General features: G+C 33.3%; 1 non-coding gene across 1 annotated transcript; it reads right to left on the reverse strand.

Annotated features, from left to right (window-relative positions):
- Positions 1-9,750: 9,750 nt before the first annotated feature.
- LOC123576220 lies at positions 9,751-9,853 on the reverse strand. The gene has a single exon (XR_006701241.1). It is a non-coding gene; the product is annotated as a U6 spliceosomal RNA (small nuclear RNA).
- Between the last annotated feature and the right edge of the window lie 11,770 nt (positions 9,854-21,623).

The following is a 21,623-nucleotide window of genomic DNA, read 5'->3' on the forward strand; positions in this document are numbered from 1 at the left end:
AGAAGGCAAAAGTAGCTGTGGTATGTTCTCTTTTCCTTCTTCCTTATTATTGTTGCTGCTGTTGCTGTTGCTATATTTTTCAATGCTTTATTTTACTTTTTCTTAAATTTTATTCACAAAACTAATGGGGGTGGTAGCTTTTTGTTTAATAGCTTTATTGGGTAATATTTATAATACAATTCCCTGTACATATTCCAATTGTTAAATTTGATAAGCTTTGAAATATGTATAAACCATCACTAAATTCAAGATAATAAATATGTCCAACACCCCTCAAAAGTTCCCTCACATCTCTTTGTAAGCCCTTTTAGCCCTCCCTGCTATCCTCTCTACTCTCTAGCCCTAGGTAGCCACTGTCACTGATTTGCTTTCTGTAATTATATGTTATTTTGTGTTTTCTACTTTTTTTTTTAAGGAGGGAGGCTGAATTTCCTTATTCAGAATAATTATTCTGAGATCTATTCATTTTGTTTCATGTATCAATAGTTCATTCATTTCTTTGCTGTGTAGTATACCATTGTATACCTATACTTAAAATTTGTTTATTCTTTCACATGTAGATGGACATTTTGGTTGTTTCCAGTTTGGGGCTAATGCAAATAAAATTGCAATAAACACTCATGTATAAGTCTTTGTATATGCTTTAATTTTTCTTGGAGAAATACCCATGTGTGGTATTGTACTGATTTTATGATGTGTATTTCTGAAATTCTAAGAAACGTCCAAATTTTATCCAAAGTGGTAGTATCATTTTATATCTCCACTCCAGGATATGAGAATCACTTATTCCACAATCTTGTCAACACTTATGATAAAGTCTTTAAAATAATTTAATAGGTATTTAGTGTCAATCCCTTGTGATTTTAATTTATATTTCCTTAATGTTAATGATGTTGAATATATTTTTATGAGTTTGCCATCTTTCATAAATTGGCTGTTCAAATTTTTGCCCACTTACTTGAGCTTTCTTATTATTGATTTTAGGGAGTACTCTGTATATTCTAGATACAAGTTTTGACAAGATATGATTTGCAAATGTTTTTCTCAGTCTTTCCTTTGAACGGCAACATTGTCAATATCTAAGAAGTCAAATTACCACATTTTCTTTTATGGATTATGCTTTCGATGACATAGCTGAGAATTCTTGGGCTAAAACAAAGCCAAAAAAATGTTTTCTTCTAGAAGACGTACATCTTTAGGTTTTACATTCGGGTTTATCATCCAGTTATTAATTATTTATTATTTATATATAGTATGAGGTATGTATCAAAATTTATTTATGTATGGATGTTCAATTATTCCAGTGCTATTGGTTGAAATGACTATTCTTTCTCCACTGAATTGCCTTCGTGCCTTTGTGAAAATTATTTGTCTATTTCTGGACTCTATTTTGTTCTATTGATCTATTCATCTAGACAGACCTATCTATGTCAACTAGAAAGTTAGCATATTCTATTTTAGATATGCAAATAAAGTTATTGTATAGTTTGTACCAATTTATCAAGTATGTCCACTACCAGTATAAGATAATATTGAAACTTTACTATTAGAAATAAAATAATAGTGTTTGCAGCAATGCCCAGTAACAACAACTTCAAAGTGTTGAAACAACTATATTTGTTAAAAATCTATATATTCACGTTTTTTTTCCTCCCTATGATTTTCCATGTAATTCCTAGTTTACTTCATACAAAATTCAGAAGCTCTCATTCTTCCTGGCAATTTTATTTGTGTTTTACTGAACGGAAAGTCTCTAAAAGATTTTGCATTGATTTTTAAATGATTTCACTCTCATAGAAGATCCTTAATGGCTATGGCCTTGTGCTTTCACTGAAGACCTTTCATCACCTTATGTACCTTGTTGTTCACTTAGATCTGAATCTGCTGATTTTTTAATGTGCTCTAATCATAACCTTCAGGCAATGTGAGCAAAAATGTTTGGTAATTAGGTCCCTCAATAGGAAATAAGTTCCATGCTGAACTTCCAAATGACTACCCTATTACAATTTTGTAAAGCTTGCTTGAAATAACACATTAGTAAGTACCACTTTAAACTATATTTTACTTTCAAAGATTTAAATTTAGATTAAAAATGTTCAATGTATTTTGAATCCCACCATGCTAAAACATTTAATTTGGATAGTTGAGGGCTAACGTTAATAATTTTACATTGTGATATTTCACATGTATGTGGAAAATGGCCTCATGGCAATATAATAACAGTAAGAAATTCCCATGGGAAAAGACAAGAAGTAATCATTACTTTTGATTACTCTCTTATACTGGAACACAAATTACTCAGAATCTAAACAAGCCATATGAATACACACACACACACACACACACATACACACACACATACACACACACACACACACACACACACACACAGATAGATAGATATAGATGCCATTTTTTATTTTGTAACTTTTTCATGAAACATTTCTTATTTTTAAATAACAGAAAGAACACCTACATAGAAATAAGATTTTAAAGGACTTGTTTTTGTTATATTTTAAGAATCATTTGATTAATTTTAATAACACACTTAGTATGGATTTGATGACCAAAATAAGAATTTAAAGGGTATTTTACCTTACTGCAATTACATTTTGTATTTAAATATGTATTCTATATATATAATCAAACACCTCTCATTTAGCACATAGCTGGAAATATTCCTAATTATCATTCAGAAAATAATTTGCAAGTTAAATATTTATCTACACTTAGAAATTAGGTATTTAGATATTTTCCTTATTTGTCAAATGAATAAACTCTCGCGTCATTACAACAAAAACATATCCATTGTTAAATTAAGAATTATGATTTTAAAAATCGCCAGAAAACTGAGGTCAACAGTTCACCTTTGATTCAACCATCTACAAGCTTTTAGAGCTAAAGTAGATCACTTTATTTTTCCATGTTTTTATTTTGGTAAGGCTGGTCATATGTAAGTAAAGCTCAAATGTAAAGTCCTCAGGATTTGTAAGTCATTAATTAAAATTTTGTTTCTTGGTGTTTTCCCATTGTTTTTAATAATATACTGAGAACATAAAATTACCTATATGGCAGTTTCTAAAATCAAAAGTAGAAACAAAGCCTCTAAAAATCTTATGGTCAAGTTATGAATGTAAATGATACTGAACAAAAAGTTTCGTCCTGATAAGACATTTTTGACTCATCTTTATTTTCAATTTGCAAAGTTTTCTCCTTCATATGCAAAGCGCTTCTTAAAACTTGTTAATGTAAAATATCTGAAACCTGAAGATAAATCATCTGGTATATCTAAATAAAGATTAACAATCAGTTGATTTTAATGCACTTGGATTATTCTATGTTTTCTTATAATTTTGGTTCTAGAGGTTTCAGGCTATGCAAGTCTATCAAAAAAAAAAAAAAATTAGCAATGCAGGGAACCCAGGTCTCTTAGATTGTATTTCACTTGTGGGTATAAGACTAATGTATTCAATGACTTCAATGAAAACGATCATTTTTCTCAATATTTCTTCTTACATTATTTTGGATGCACGATACTATACTGAGAAGTTAATAAATAATTTGGAAGAAGAGGTAGGAAAGGACAGTAGACATAGGTGTACTTTGCTTTTGCAAAATTTAAGAATGATTCCAAGTTATAGCATTAGTCTTTCTGTTTGTTTTACTCTGTTTTTCACTGAACAAATTCAGAACAAATTGATGTTGATGAAAAGAACTTGAAACCATTCATGAAAGACTTAGGGCAATGATTAAGGTGTATTGTTACAATATGGCATATTGCTGATTCTTCGGCTAAATAGAAATAAATGAAAAATGAGGCTCTTGACTTTGGAAATTAGCAGTGAGTAAATATCTTTCAACATTTCAGATAAAAAAGGAGTCAGATATGACATTACTATCATAATTAAAATTCAAATTTATTTCCAACATTTTCAGCATTTTGCTTTTATGTTTGTAAGTAGTTCTATAAGAATAGAAAAGGACATGCAAATAGAAAAAAGTATAGCTGTTCATCAAAGTTCTCTTTTATTACAAGTTAGCAACTTAAATTTACTCCTAATGCTGCATTCTATACTTACTATTCTATACTTATTTCAAACCATGACAAAATACTAGCGTACGGTTTTTAAACTTCTATTTTAATATTTCATCACAATAATTTTTATTTGTTCCAGAATAGTAAAAATTATTGAGAGGACTTTTGAGTTTCAAAATGTATAAGTTAGATAACATGCATTTTTGCCACATTGAATTATATGCGTGTTTAAGTTTAGAAATTAAGAAATACTTACTTGGTCCAGAATTAAATCACCCTCTTACTCTGTGTGCGATTCTAACTAAATAAATGGGTCAGCGGCACTTTCCCTTGGGGTTGTTAGCCTTGCTTGTCTACTTAATTCCAATGCAATAACCTGGGGCTTGGTGTGTCACTTTAAAAAGTATAATGCCATTTCTTGACTATTTCCATAATACTATGCTTAAATACTCCTCAGATCTGTTCATTTTTTTAAATTGAAACCCCACTGAAATTCAAATAAATATCTATTTTTTAAATTTGACTTCATCCTTTTAAAAAAGTGACAGCAATGTAACATATTGGGGAAAACGTTAATTTGTCTGAAGTGGTGCATCTTTTGCCAATTATAAGAGAAATTATTTTACATAATTTTACCTCGTGTAAAAAAACGAACAATCACCATAAAAGGGTCCTGTAATAAAACATGATAAAAGGTACAATATAGCTTTAGGAGAATTCTAAGCATGCACTAAAAATATATATATGTCCCAAAGCCACGATAAGGTTATAAACTGATAAATAATAGCACCATGCTCATAACTAGAGGTAGTATATTATATGTCACTATCTGTCAGGTATATATGGATAAAAAGTTAATGAAAATAAATACAACTCACATAACTTCCTGAATTATTCAGGATTAACTGAGAAGATGCAAACTGCGGAGTGCTTTCCAGGGTGTGGATAATGCATCATGATCAATAAGCAAACACTGTCCTTAACTTAAAACCAAATTTAAGAATGCATTATTAAAAAGGCATAAAATATGCAAACATGCAAGTCTGATGACATTTGCATTGTGATAGGAAATGTAACTTCTTGATGCCACAATTTTAGGCAATATAATGCTTGAAATACTACATGTGGAGGATCCTTGCCATAAGAAAGAAAAGTAAATAATTTAACTATTTGACAAAAGGATCACAAAACTAAGATTCAGTATCTAATCTGGCTTCTTACCTTCATCAAGCCCATTCAGAAAAGAAGTAAACAAACAACGAGCATTTCTTTCTGTACCAAGTATATATAATGGAAAGTTTATCACCTAACTTGATAATTTACAGAGATTTCTAAAACTATATTTGACTTATTTTCTTGCTCATTAAACTTTCTTGATCAGTCCCCATTATCAGTGGTTTAAAACTTAAAAAGGAACACTTATATTTCATATCCATTTTTTAAACGCCTGGAAAATGCTACACTCATAAATTAAATTATATATATTGTGTAATTTATATCACTTTGAATACTAAAAAGTTGGATTATAATATATGTATGAAAATAGGTTTAATTTTAATTTTAAAATCCTTTAAATTTTTCCTTTGATTTATAAATTTTACTAGCTTCAAACATGTTATCTTAGTTTAATAATATTAATGAAACAATAATTTACCATAAGAGAAATTAATTCATTTTCAGTAAAAATCAAATTACTACTGTTACCAATCAGAAACATAGAAATATCTTAGCTTTCCAAAATAGAAATGTAAGAAAAGCAAAAAAAAAAAAAAAAAAAAAGGAATTTAAATGTGAACAATAGAAAGTTCATTCATTTATTTGCAGAGGGTCATTCCCCTCATTCCCTGAATATTTTGTCTTTTGATTTACTGTTTCTCTCTCCAGCCCTACTTACTAATATAATTATAATTTCAATTTCCTTGCAGGTGTTCTTTAATTAAGCTCCTCTCCTCCAATGAACTTATTCTCCATCTTGACTTCCTCACTAAATCCAATGGAATTTCTACGGATCTTCTCAACTCTATAACTCCTGCAACTCTATAACCTCAATTTTGAATCCCACTCTGTACACCATCTCTTTGTATCTCACTACCTATACTAACCCTGGTCTTATACCTGTTGAACCTTGCAGGGATTTTAGTCCAACTTCTCCCACCTATTCATGTGGTACACACTCACTCAGAACCTTATTGCCCTACTTATCTAACTTGAAAGTCCAGGCCACATCATTATAATCATTCTCCTGCAGGTATACTCAAGTCCTTTGCCTTCTTTCACAATTGCCTAGAAATAACTAGGATTGGTTCTGTCCAACTTTCTGCTTTCTTTGAGATGTTAACACAGATGAGTGTGATTGGAGAGAAACATTTGGTCATATTGACTATTGTCCCTCTAAATTTAAAGGGCTTCACATGAGCCCTTTTAATGCTTTTTATGAATCATACTGCATTTCCTTTGTTCATTCACTATCCCACTCCTCTTATAAATCGCAAGTCTTTTATCTATAAGCCAAAGTCAAAAGGCTGTGGAAACCAAGAGATTTTTATATCTCATCTGATTGTGAGACTTGGCCTGACCTAATCAATTCATTTGGCATTAGAACTTTACCTCAAGTTGATGTACAGCTATTTATACTCTCTTTATTCTCATTAGTATGAATATTCATATAGTTCCCTATGGACATATTATCGTTTTGATTTCAGAGTATTACTTAAGACTTTACTGGGGTTTTTCCTAATACTTAAAGTATATGTCACAGTATTACCTGTCTATAATCCAAAAAAGTTCATATTTTATAACATATCTGACTTCCATGGTCTTGGATAAGAATTACGGCCTTTTTATTTTTTGCACAATACAATCTATCTCTATGAAGGAAATAATGATCCTATACAAAGGCTGTATCCCCTCTTATATGTAGTGTAAGGGTAAATACAAATTAAAAATAAGAGGCTTAATTCTCCCTCTTAAAAGTAAGGGAAGAACTCCACCCCCCACTTTTTCTTAGAACTCTTACTTTAGAATACTTGTTAACTTTTTCTCTGTCTCTTTAAAATGTATGCAAATCTTTTTAAAAGCTATATAAATTACTTGCCAGCTGTATGACCCAATAATGCCTTTCTCAAGGACCTGGAGCCATGTCTTTGAAATGTAATAATCTAAATAGCATCCCAATCTCCCAGTTTCTGTTGGAGGGTAGAAGCCTTACATCAGTGTACCTCTTTTCACAAAAATATGAAAATTATTTTTCCTTTGGAGAAAGCCAATTAGGAAATACAGATGGCCACCCCAATTATCAGGCAAATCTAGGAAGAATGATGTGTGACAAATGGTGCTGTCATGTCCTCTTATTTAAGGACTAGTTAGTTATTGTTTATTGTGAGAACACATATGTCATAGGGTTGTATCTGCTTGGTAATATAAAAGAGTAAGATTTCTTTCTGGTTTAGAGTAGGCACTCTATAATAAAGCTGTTGTCTTTCTCTTCTACTTTTGTGGAAAGGTTTTCTTAGTTGGCTGAAGATTTTGTTTTTAATGATATTCCCCATTAGCACCTCCAACTAACTTGCTTATTCAAAGACATTGCCCCAGAAATGCTTCCCTTTCTTTTTATGCCTTTTAAAACATTTTTCCTTAATTGATCTTTCTCATTAGCTGTGATTTCTTCCATCCTGACCTAATACCTCCTTCAAAAATAATACTTTCTTTCTACTATCTTTTGAATAAGTTATCTTCTTTCAAAATCAGACAAGCTCCTCCTGGTATGTCATTTCTGATAGACACTCTAATTAGGCTTTTGACTTCATTACCAACCAAAAGTGTTTTTGTTAGTGTCAGTAATAACCTCCAATGACAAAATTTTGGTCTTCACATTTCTTCACTACTAGCAATCTTTGACAGAATCGATCTCTCCCTCTAGCTTGAAACCCTGTCTTCTTACTTCTAGGACATCACCCTACTTATTTCTACTACTAGCTCACGATCTGGTGCTTTTCATTCTCCTTTATAAATTCCTCCTTATCTCCCAAACTCTAAACCATGGAGTGCCCCTGGGATCAGCCTTGACCTTCTTACCATCTTGGTCTCCTTCAGGTTTTTTGGTGGTTGCATTCAAACTCATAGCTTTGTACATAACCTCATACATCATGATAGATCCCAAATATATTTCTCCTGCTTAGATTGCTCTCATAAAATCCAGACACATTTCCATATGCTTATCTGACATCTCTTAAATGAAAGAATCTTGTGAAAGATCTACCTAAATCTAAATATCGAAAACCTAAATTGTATACCTAGTATTTATTTCTAAAATCTATGAATCTAAATTTCTAAAATCTAAAATTTAACTACTTTCACCAGCTCTGTTTAGTTGTCATCCTGGACTGAGTTGTCATCGTCTCTGAAATGGATTGTAGTTTCCTCTATTGTCCTTCTACAGCCTATTCACAGCACATATCAATCCTTCACTTTAACCTATATGGTATCTCCCCATTTCCCTCACAGTAAAACAAATAATTCTTACAAAGACCTACAAGACCTTATATTATTTTGTATTCTACTAATACTCTGAAATTATCAACGATATTCCCTCCACATGGACCTTCTTCCTGATCTTTTAACATATCAGACATCTCACACCAGTGACTTCCGTGGTTTTTCCTCAGATCTAGAATACACTTCCTTTGGATTAATGCTTGTCTCATTCTTTAAATTCTGCCAGGGCTTTATCCAAATGGCACATATTAGGAAAGACTTCCCAGAATGCTCCATACAAAATTAGATATGTTTCATCTGGTGTGTCATTTCTGGTCCATCCGTCCTTCCTTCCTTCCTTCCTCTCTTTCTTCTTTCTTTCTTTCTTTCTTTCTTTCTTTCTTTCTTTCTTTCTTTCTTTCTTTCTTCTCTCTCTCTCATTCTGTGTATATCTATATGTCCATATATAGAGAGGCATCTATATTTATAGAAATGTCCACGTATATGGAAAGTGTGAATATATATGTAAATATAAAGTATACATACATAAAATAGTTTCAGAATCATTGACTGATACCATAGTTACATGAAGCCAACTAACTGAAATTCAATGTTTTAATAGTGGTTTTAGTTAAAATGTACAGTGAAATGTACAAATCGCATTTGTACAATTTGATGAGTTTTGACAAATGCATACACCTGTGTAACCAGACCCTATTTAGATATAGAACATAATCATGATCTCAGAAAATTCCTTCATTCTCTTCCCAGTCAACACTTTTACACCTAAGGCAACCACTTTGTTATTTTTTTTTACCATATTAGTTACCATATATTATATATATAAAAATTACATATTTCCTGTGGGTTTATATTTTCATTTCTCTTGGATAAATACCTAGGCGTATTTATGTTATGTCATTTAGGTACTTATGTCATAGAACAGCTGTATGTTTCTCTTAATAATACATTGCTAAAGCACTTTCCATTGTACTGTATCATTTTACAAACCCACCATGTAAGAGTTACAATCACTCTTCCTACTTGGCAGCATTTGGTGTCCCATACTTTTAAATTTCAGCCAAACTTCTAGTTCTATAGAGGAATTTTATCATGGTTTTAACCTGAATTTCTTTAATAACAAATGCTCATTTTCTTAGCTGGTTTTCTCCCTCTCTCTCTCTCTTTTTGTTTATATCTCCCTTTCTGAAGTGTCTGTTCAAGAGTTTTGCTCATCTTTTTACAATATGGAATGCTTCACAAATTTGCATATCATCCTTACGCAGGGGCCATGCTAATCTTCTCTATATTGTTCCAATTTTATTATATGTATTGCCAAAGTAGGCACTTGACCTTTTTAATTTATTGGCTTACTTGTCATTTTATTGTCACATGGGATTTTCATGTATTTGATTTTTTTTTGTAAAACATAAATTTTATAAATAATTTATTTTAGTTGTGGTTTATGTACTAATTTTTTAAAAATATTTTTTTAACATTTATTCACTTTCTGAGAGACAGAGACAGAGTATGAGTAGGGCAGGGGCAGAGAGGGGGAGACACAGAATCCAAAGCAGACTCCAGGCTCTAAGCTGTCAGCACAGAGCCCGACATGGGACTTGAACTCACAGACTGTGAGATCATGACCTGAGCTGAAGTCAGATGCTTAAGCAACTGGGCCACCCAGGCACCCCTGTCTACTAATTTTTTAAGTGTTATGTGGTAAGTAGCATTTTTTAAATTTAATGATGTCTGATTTTATATTTGCCCCCTTAAATTTGTTTAGGATGCTTTTGCCTCTTGTCTAAGAAATATTTGCCTGTCTCCAAGTCATGAAGATATTGTCCTGTGTTTTATGAGATTTATAATTTTTGATTTGTATGTTTAGTTGTATGATCTATCACAAATTAGGTTTAGTACATGGTGTGAGGTAGGGATTAATATTCTTTGTAACACAAATGGATATATAATATTCTAAATATTTGTTGAAAAGCCTAATACGGCTTTTTTATTGAATAGCTTTGGCAACCTTGTCTAAAATAATTGACCAAATATGTGTGGGTACATTTCTGGACTATCTAATCTGTTCCTTTGATATTTTTTTCTATCATCATGTCAATATGGCTATAGTATTACTATTATTATAGTTTTACAACAGTTTTGAAGTGAGTTTTTTTTAAGATTGGGTTTATTTTAGGTCTTTGTACTTCCACATAAATTTTAGATTCAGCATGTCAATTTTTATAAGAAATTCTGATGGAACTATGACTGTGATTACTTTGTCTATAGATTAATTTTGGGAGAATTTACATTTTCATAATATTGACCCTTCAAATCTATAAGCATGGTATATATCTCTCCAATTATTTAAATCCCTTTTTGTCCTCAGAAATATTTGATAGTTTAGCATATACAGGTCTTTCACTTATTTTGTTCAATATATTCCTAAGTGTTTTAGTAATTTAATTATATTAAAATTAATTTTAAAGTATTTTTATTTTGAAATAATTATAAAATCATAGGAAATGTCAGAAATAATGCAGCATGTCCAGCTTCCTCTAATGGTGACATTTTTGTAACTGCAGGACAAAATTGAAACCAAGAAAAATAATGTTGGTAGAACATTGGTAACTAGACTACAGACCTTATTCAGTTTTGACTGTTTTTAACCTGCATTTGTCTGTGTGACTGTGTATAGTTCTAAGCAATTTTATTCCATGTAACAATTTGTTCAGCCACCACAAAATCAACTATTCAAAACTGTTCTATGACCCCAGAAGAGCTCTTTTATTCTATTCCTGTCACATGGCAACTAATAATCTGTTTTCCATCTCTATAGTTTTGTCCTTTGAAAATGTTATATAAATAAAGTCATACTTAGTGCCTTGTCTTTGAATTACTTCCAAAGAATCTCGGAAGTTGGTAAAAGTAGGTAGGAATACAGATGAAATTTTAACCATGAGTTGGTAACTGCCAAAGTTTGGTGAGGATACATAAGGACTCATTATACACTATTTTCTAATTTGAAATACTTTTAATATTCCCTTAATAATAAATACAATTAAGAGCTATTAAGGAAGAGACAAAATATTTAAGTAGAGGATACTCACAACAGAAAAAAGTTGAGAATACTGTCCAAAGTTGGAAAATACATTAGAGAGAAAAATAATTTGGAGTGTAAAAAGTGAGATAGAAAATAACCAGAGAAACTAAGCAAGCATGACTGATATAAAAGTAATGGGCATTATGATTAACTTCATGTAGTTTTTTTTTAAGTTTTTATTTTTTATTTTTTAAATTTATTTTTAGAGAGAGAGAGACCAAGAGGAGGGGCAGAGAGAGAGGGAACCGCAAGCAGGATCTGCAGTGTCAGCACAGAGCCCGACACAGGGCCCAAACCCACAAACTCCACAACATGACCTGAGCTGAAATCAAGAGTCAGACACCCAAAAACAGAGCCACCCAGCTGCCCCTCATGAAGTTGTTTGAAAAATGTTTAAAAATTGAGCCTGTGTGGCTCAATTGGTTGAGCATCTGACTCTTGATTTTAGCTCAGGTCATGATCCCAGGGTTGTGGGATTGAGCTTCATGTGGGGCTCTGCAACCATGGAGCCAGCTTGAGATTCTCTCTTTCTCCCTCATATGAGATAATGAGATTCTCTGCCTCTCTCCCCCACTCATTCTCTCTCTCTCTCTAAAAAGAAATTTAAAAATGAGATAAAAATCAATGATATAGCATAATGTCTTCAAGGTTACTGCAAATGTCAGCATTTTCTTCTATCTCATGCTTGAAAAATATTCCACTGTGTGTGTGTGTGTGTGTGTGTGTGTGTGTAAATATCCATCATCAGAAAAATAGAGAAGATATGGTATACATTAATATCCAGTCATAAATGATAACCCAAGGGATGCAAAAAATGCTTTCCATTCATAAATAATAACACAAACAATATAAAAATGGTTTCCAGTCACAAATGCAACACAGGTGATAGAAAAATATGGTTTCAAGTCATAACTGATAATGCAAGAGATAGAGACTGTTTCCTGTGATAAATGAGAACTCAGGTGAGAGAAAACAAAAGGTTTTCAGCCACGAATTGTAACTCAGCTAATAGAAAGAGAAGGTTTCCATTCATAAAAAAAGTCAGATGATAGACAAAAAAGATTTCCATCATAAATGGTAACTCAGGCTATTGAGAAAGATAATTTCCAATCACAAATAATAACTCTGCTGATTAAGAATGACCAGTTTCTAGTTATGAATGATAACACACAAGATAGGAAAGAATGTTTCCCAGTCATGGATTATAACTCAGGTGGAACAGAAAGAAGATGCTCAATCATAAACAATAATGAGATAATAGAGACAGAAAAACTCTCAGTCATACATGATAACTCAGATGGTGGAGAATAGAAGATTTCCAATCACAAATGATAAATCAGGAGATAGAGAAATAAAGGTCTCCAATGATAAATGATAAGTAAGGTGACAAATAATGTTTCCAGTCATACATGGTAATACAGATGATAGAGAAAGGTTTTCAGTCATTACTGATAACTCACACGATGGATAAAGAAGGTTTTCAGTTATAAGTGATAAATCAGAAGCCAGAGAAAGAATGGTTTTCAGACATTAATGATAACTCAGGATATAGAGAAAGGTTTCCAGTCATATACAAACCAGGTGATAGCGAAAGATTCTAATCATAAATGATGACATGTTATAGAGAAAAGAGTTTTCCTTATTTTTAGTGTTTGTTTTTATTTATTTATTTTGAGGGGAGGGGGAGAAGGGCAGCAAGACAGGGTGAGAGAGAATCTGAAGGAGGTTCCGCGCTCAGTGCGGAGTTCAACATGGGGCTCATTCCAACAACCCTGGCATCATGAGCTGAGCCAAAATCAAGAGTTGGGCACTCAAACAACAGAGCCACCCAAGCGCCCAAAGGACTTTTCCAGTTATTTTTGATAACTCACGTGATAGAGAAAGATGATTGCTAGTCAAAAATAATAACTCACATGATGGGGGAAAAAGGGTTTCCAATCATAAGTGGCGAATCATCTGCTACAGAAGATTTCCATCATAAATAATAACTCGCATGGTAAAAAGAAAAACGGTTTACATTTGTAAATGATAAGTCAGGTTTGAGAGAAAGGTTTCATGTCATGTAACCTCTCTAGCGCTCAGATGCTAGGGAAAGAAGATTTCTAGTCATAAATAGTAAGTCAGGTAATAGGGAAAGAATGTTTACGGTCTTATATCATAACTCAGGTGATAAAAAAGAAAATTTCTAGTGATGTATGGTAACTGTAGTGATAGAGAAGAAGGTTTCCAGTATTAATGATAACACAGATGATTAAAAAATGAAATAAAATAATTCTAAATTGCAACATATATGGAAAGCAAGCAATATATATTAAATAAACTGAATTAGTGATCCTGAAGAAATAAATGCAAAAGAAGTTGGTTTATCTCATGCATGTCATAGATTCTAAGCTCTTCCATGGGAAGATCATTTAAAAGTAGAATTACAGTTAAATGTACTCTTAATACAATACTTATTGTAGATTCTGGACCAATTAGAACAAATAATACTAGATTATGATGTAATGTAGGAAATATATAGGGAAAGACTAGGCAATATTGAGACTTCTTGAAAATGGACCAAGATGATTTAAAAATACTACTCTCTTTAAGGATAGCTTAAAGCCACCTGGCAGGAATTTTCAGATTAACATCGCAGCTACTTTTTGGATTTGTGAGCCATTACAACCAAGCAATAAGGAAAAATTTTCCTTAGGATCATACTTCAGAACAGCTCATTCCAAAAGAACTTTCTGCAATAGATATTTTCTGTATCTGGGCTGCCTAATATCTTAGCCACTAAGCATATGTGATTATTGAGCACTTGAAATGCTGGCTGGTGTGACTAAGGAACTGAATTCGTAATTTAGTTTAATTTTAACTAATTTGAATTTAAATAGCTAGATGTAGCTAACAACTAAAGTATTGGACAACACAGGTCTGGAGGAATCCATAGTTACCTCCTTTCAATCAACCCATTTCAATCCTCCAGATTTTGGAATTTGTCATGGATCTAATTTTCTGCTCCAAAATTCCTTAGGAATTTACATTGTTAACTCACAGAAATTATTGTATAAGGCTCATGCACACACACACACACACACACACACACACACATACATATGTGTATATGTATAAGGCTCATGCACACATACACACACACACACACATATATATACACATAAAAACAATTAAGTAAAAAATATATATATAATCTAATATATATTAGATTGACTTTTAACAATGACTGTGCCATCTAAGCCAATAAATTGGCTTACATCCTTTAGTGATATATTAGGGTAGTCTTTAAAAAAAAATCCTGATCCAATTTGGCTGAAGGAAGACACTCAACCTATGGGGATTTTGAAATAGCTTAAGCAAGCAAAACTTACATTCTGCTATTATCTGCATTTTAAAATGTGCTCATTACTTAGCTTCTAGGTAGATATAAGAGGCTAATTACAATACTTAAAGGAATGTATAGTTAAGTTTCAACTTTCCAGTCTACCTGCATCATCAGGCAGAAGCCTGATTAAACAGATGGGCCTCACCCCATGACCCTGAAAATCAGTACTGCGATTTTGGAGAAACAAGAAAAGAAAATGCCAAAAAGTGTTCATTCTTCATGGAAAAAGCCCTAAGGCACCTAAATATGCTAATGCTGAATCAGCATTATACTTTGAACTTGGCAAAGTCAAAAAATGAACAATACCGCAAAGATGCTTTATTATGGTTCCTCAAATCATGAGATATGAGAATTATTAATATTTATTTTAATACACTAATCACATTTAAGATTTTATGGACCTTTTTCATTATTGAGTTATATTGCAAACTAAGATGAGGCATAGATATGAACCACACTGAAAGTAACAATTTAAAAACCCAAAGACACCTTATCATAGAATGCAAACAGCAAAAATACCAAACATGAGGTCCTGTGTCTCAGTTTATACATGTATTAAAATGTACATTAATAGTAGCTTAATTTCATATGGATAAACATTTCACAAACTAGGAGTATACCTTGTGATTATTATCAGTTTCCAAAACCAAACTTGAAATTATACCTTCTCAAAGAGTTTAAAGAACTCAGAAATTATCCTAAGTATACTTATGTAACCTATTCAGAATTAACATTGAGCAAATTCTCAATAATTTTTTTATTAGTTTTCTTTATTTTTGAGAGGCAGAGAGAGACAGAGTGCGTGTGGGGAAGGGGCAGGGAGAGCGAGGGAGACACAGAATCCGAACCAGGCTCCAGGCTCGGAGCTGTCAACACAGAGCCAGATACGGGGCCTGAACCCACAAACCGTGAGATCATGACCTGAGCCGAAGTCGGACGCTCAACTGTCTGAGCCACCCAGGCGCCCCAAATTCTCAATAATTTTTATTTAAGAAATCTGAGATAAGAGTCACACCAACCTTATAGTCTTTTTATTTAGATATCAACCTCCAAACTTATATATGTACATGTAAACAAATAAGTGAGTGTACATACACACACACATATATACATACACACACACACACCCCACACACATTTAGGTTGTTTTAAGTGATGAGGTTAGAGGACACAGAATAGTGGGCTATCTTTTGAGATGTCAGCCAGAACTCCAAAGGCTGTTACATGTTTTTCTCACATTTAGTTATTCATTCATCCTTACTTTCATTTATTCATTCCTAAATTCATTTATTTAATACATGATCATTAAATGCATGATCATTTATGTCAGATATAGGGAGGGTATCTGAATAGAAGAGACTAAATAATAAATAGAATAGGATAGAATAATGTTATACTCTGTACTAAAGAGGGAGTCAACTAACTATAAACAGAATGACGTATTAGATACCCAGGAGGATAAAAAGAGGTACATAATATGTATTTTCTTTTTAAAAGAAAAATTATATTGCTTATATGAAGTTTGCATTGTTTATTTATTTATTTGTTTATTTATTTACTGGGCTCTATGTCTGACATGGGTCTTGAACTTATTTCCCTGAGATGAAGAGTCAGACACTCCACCAACCGAGCTACCCAGGAACCCCAGCAATGTTCTTTTAAAATATGACTTTCATGAACTTTCAAGTGACATTTGAATCTCATTAGATGTCACCACGGTAAAAAATGTGATAACTGAAAACAAAAACACGATACAGAGAGTGTAAGGAACAGAATAATGATATAGAAGTCACTTAATATTGCTACTTTATTTGAGAAGGATTTCATACCCTGAATGGCCCCTGATTATAGTTATCTATTTGTAAAATGTACATGCACAAGCATGAGCTAATACAGTTCCTTGACTCTTTCAAAGTTATCAGAAATAGAATATAATTCCTTAAGCATTTTCCCTCTTTCTATTCTTATGATTTTTTTCAGTAAATGTAGAAAAGTGCTAGATATATAACACACATTTATAAAATAACTATTTGATTCAGGAATGGATCAATCATTCTTCATCTTATATCCTGCACTGGCCAGTTGATTGGGTTTTCAGATGTCAAATATTCAATATTGTGATCACAAACATTGGTCTTACCTCTAATGGAAGCAGACAGAAAGATATGACTAACCTAGCACATTTAAATTGCTGTATTTCTTACTATCACTTAGTGCTTCATCCATGATAGAAGCCGTATGGAATGGCAAGAACTATGAATACAGTATTAGTCACAGCTTTTAGCCTTAACCCCAATGTATTCTTAGTTACCCAAGCTGAAGAGAATTAGAGATATAATGTGTGGGGATGGTAAAATTTTCCCTCTACCTTCTCAAGAATTTTTGTTGTTGTTGTTGTTGTTGTTGTTGTTGCTGTTGTTTTGACTAAACCTGAGAATTAAACTGACATAAAACAGATTAGCAGGAGAAAAGCATAGAAATTTATACAAGCTTCATGTGACATGGGAGCCCTCATAAAAAAATTTGAAGACCCAAAGAAATGGTGAAACTATGTACTTTTATATTAGGCTGAACAAAGAGAAGCAATTGTGGGAAAGTAAACTAAATGTGGAGGCTAAAAGAAGATAAAAGTTATTTGAAAAAGATTTGTTTGTATAGGATTCTCATGGCTTTGACTTACTATTAAAGAGTGTTTCTTTTCTCCTGATACTGGACAGGCATCTTTCATATGGGAGTTTTATCTTCAGTTTTCAGGAATAAAATGAGAGATTAGAATGCCTGTCTTACACCTGCTGTTTTTTAAGTGCCTTTAGCTCAAAATAATCCTTATGCCAAAGAGGCATATTCTACCATGCTTCAAAGATATTTTCTTCTTTCTTTCTCTTTTTCCTCCTCCCCCTCCTCCTTATTCTCCTTCTCCTTTTTTAGAATAAGCCAGAAATATGTCCTAGTCTAAAATCCAGCTCAATAGCCCACTTTTCCCTCACTCACTGGGATCACAATCCAACTTCAAATGTGTATTCACTCATCATGAATTCAACCAATTTTTTTAAGCCCTACTAGTTATTGTTCTAGGCACTGAAGATACAGGTAACACAATGACCTTCACATAAGTATTTATTTAGACACTACCACTCAAAATGGCCAGAAGAGAAGAGAGAGAGAAACTCAGAAAAATCTTTTGGAACTACAGGAGATCTGCCTTCCAAGGAGGAGAAATTTTTAGCTTTCCTTACCCCACAGACTTTGAAATATGAACTGAAAGGCAGGAAACGTCACAGTAAACCAAATTCAAACGGATTCTTTTGTTTGTTTGTTTGTTTGTTTTAAGATTCTCAAGATGCTAAACCAAAGTTGAAATTGTTTTACTTGCTGCTTAAACATTGCTACTGTTTCTACTTCTCCTTCCTTGTTTAGGGCTTTCCATAGCCTCTAAAGCCATTGAAATTTTTAGCAAAGAATGATTTAATCAAAGAAAAGTTAATAAAATACATTAATATATATTTAAGATAATGTTTGATCATTCTAAAAATTCTGCTTACATGCCAATATTCACTACATCCATTTTTAGCTGCTTTTTTTTTCAAATAAGTTTGCTAAATGAAAAAAGAACTAGTAACTCCAATACAATAGTTTCAATATGGTGCAAGGAAGTTCAATAGAATAGACTTTTTTCAAGTTGATTTATTTATTTTGAAAGAGAGCCTGCATGAGCAGGAGAGAAAGAGAATCTTAAGCAGGCTCTGCACTGACAGTGCTGAGCCCAAGGTGGGCTCGAACTCATGAACTGCAAGATCAGCACCTGAGCCGAAACCAAGAGCTGGAAGCTTAACTGACTGAGCCACCCAGGCGCCCCTAATAGAATAAACATTTTATGAAATAACTATCAAACTATTAAGAGTACAAGTATGTTCAATCTTAAAATTTATAATATAGTTTCTTCTGCAAATAAAATAGTATTTCCTCTCCCCATCAAAGATGGAACTGACAGATGTACTTGACGTCATTAAGAAACACAACACTTGAGTGAATTTCTTAGAAAGAAAAAATAAACCAAAAGCCAAAAGACGTCCTTTGAATTCTAAACTAGTTTCCAGTTCAATGTATTCTCCTTGTCAAAGTTATGACCCTTAGCTATTAGTCCTTTGAATGACATAAGAACTGAATATTAGAAAGACTGATTTAAATCTACTTTCTCACATAATCTCCACTGGATTGACATAAAACATCAACCTGTTCTCAGGCTTGCTGTGGAAGAGTTCAAGAAAGAACTGCCTTTTAAGAGTGAAATTCCCATCTGAATTCTCTTCTAGCATAGATACATTAAGAGAAAGGTATTGGACGAATGACTTGATTAGATCTAACAATGCAGGATTTGCTGAACTCAGAATTCTCAAGGGAATAAACTGAAGAATGGAGAAAATAAATGCAGCATATTCTTAATTCACCCTCCTGCCAGAATGTAAAAGGCAGTAGATAAGTGTGTATAGAACTGTATAAAGAGTTACAAGTCAAACTAATTAAATTAAGAAAGCAAGGGATTTGTTATTTCTTAATTAATGCAACTAAGCCCCTATTGCCTTTTTCATGCTCTCTTAGCACTAAAAACCTATCAGTTTGAGCCCTTTTCATCCAAAACACCCCTCTGTTGATTTCTAAGTCTCAGTTTTGTATATTTAATACATTATTTTCCTGGACTCAGTTTTAAATTCCTTGAGGGTAGGACAAATATTTTTTCATATTTGCCAATGTACACTTTAAACTGCTTAAATTTAAACACTTTAAATTTGTCAGATTGCACTTTAATCCAAGCCCTTTTCTCCTATTGTCAAAGGGGACCTTCACCATGACCCAAATGCTTGACTCTCAAATGTTCCCCTGGGGAGAGGCATATTCTATCCCACAACTCATTAGTTCTGTTCTTAATTCTGTTCTTTTAGAGCCTTTACATTTATTTCAGAGCTCCTTAATAAATGCTTCAGGTTTCAGCCAAGGTGGTAAATAAATTCAAAATGTATTTTTAGTATCTATTAGTTGTTACAGAGCTTGGGTAGAGGGAATAGTTAACTAAGGTTTAGAGATTATTTGAAGATTTCTTTACTTCAGGCTCTTGTTCACATTAACAGATAATTCAAAGTGGAAACCAGACAGAGAGAAGACCCCCCAGTCTCTCCACATCATAAACAAAGCTTATGATATCCATCAGAGATATATTAGGGATTTTATAGCTGTGTGCTTATTTCAATCACACCACCTAGAGTAAGATCATATGGAGAGCAAACTGACTTGACATTTCTAATAGTAACTTCTCAGGTACCACGCTACTTGGGCAAAATATTTTGATTTGTGTTGAGAAACAGTGTTAGAAAAGAAACTCCAGAGTCTGTAAGGTATCAGAGATCTGGAAATGTTTCGGTGTGAGGAGGAAAAAAAAGTTAATAGGGACAAGAAAAGAAGATAGGCATAGGCTACAAAAATTTTTAGATCCTGAGAAATACTGAGAAAGAGAACTGGACCGAGAAGGGGAGGGTGGCTGAAATCAGGGCAGCAGGGCCGAAAAGAGCCAGAGAAGCAGTCATACTATTGGTACAGAGCCACACCTTCTAATACTTGTGAAAACCAGTCAGTCATTTTAAATCAAAGTGCATAACAAACCAAATCTGCCAGGCACTAAGTTACTGTCTCTCAGCCCCAAAACCACCTGTATACATTGTTTTGTAGTATTGAGGCTAGCACTCTAAAACAACATTTCTCCTGTGTCAATAGGGAGTTATAGAGAAGGAGTTGACACACTTTTACTTGAAAGGGCTGCATAGTGGGGCGCCTGGGTGGCGCAGTCGGTTAAGCGTCCGACTTCAGCCAGGTCACGATCTCGCGGTCCGTGAGTTCGAGCCCCGCGTCGGGCTCTGGGCTGATGGCTCAGAGCCTGGAGCCTGTTTCCGATTCTGTGTCTCCCTCTCTCTCTCTCTGCCCCTCCCCCGTTCATGCTCTGTCTCTCTCTGTCCCAAAAATAAATAAAAAAAATGTTGAAAAAAAAAAAAAAAAGAAAGGGCTGCATAGTAAATAGTATAGGGTTTGTGGGCCACTTGCTCTCGGTTGCAACTATTCAACTCTATCTTTGTAGCATGAATGCACCCATTAAATAAATAAATGAACATGGATGTGTTACAGCAAAACTTTATAGACACTGAAATTTTAATTATATATAATTTTCACCTGCCATAAATTCTTAAATTTATAATATGTAAAAAAATTATTAACTCACCAGACTACAAAAACATGAGGGTGAGATCTGGCCAACAGGCTATGATTTGCCACTCCTCTCACTAGGTCAATATGGAGGACAGGGAGAAAGGACTTGCTTCTGTTTCCTTGTCTTCCAGTCTACATGACTCCAGAGACCACGCTTCACCCTTGCGGTGGCAAACTGATCTCACTCTCCAGTTGTTTGCTTACTCTTGCTCTCAGGGAATCAGCTTTATCATGCTTTCTTAGATCTACCACAACCAATGCAGTCACATTCAAGCCTTAACTCCACAGTGCCCATCCTTGGAGTTCTTAAGGAAAGCACCTGCTGGGTGCTGCTTCCTTCTTAGAGTTCTGGGTCATAGCTCCTGGGCCCTTCT

Source organism: Leopardus geoffroyi, chromosome C2 (genome assembly GCF_018350155.1).
Source record: "Leopardus geoffroyi isolate Oge1 chromosome C2, O.geoffroyi_Oge1_pat1.0, whole genome shotgun sequence".
Classification (NCBI taxonomy): Eukaryota; Metazoa; Chordata; class Mammalia; order Carnivora; family Felidae; genus Leopardus; species Leopardus geoffroyi.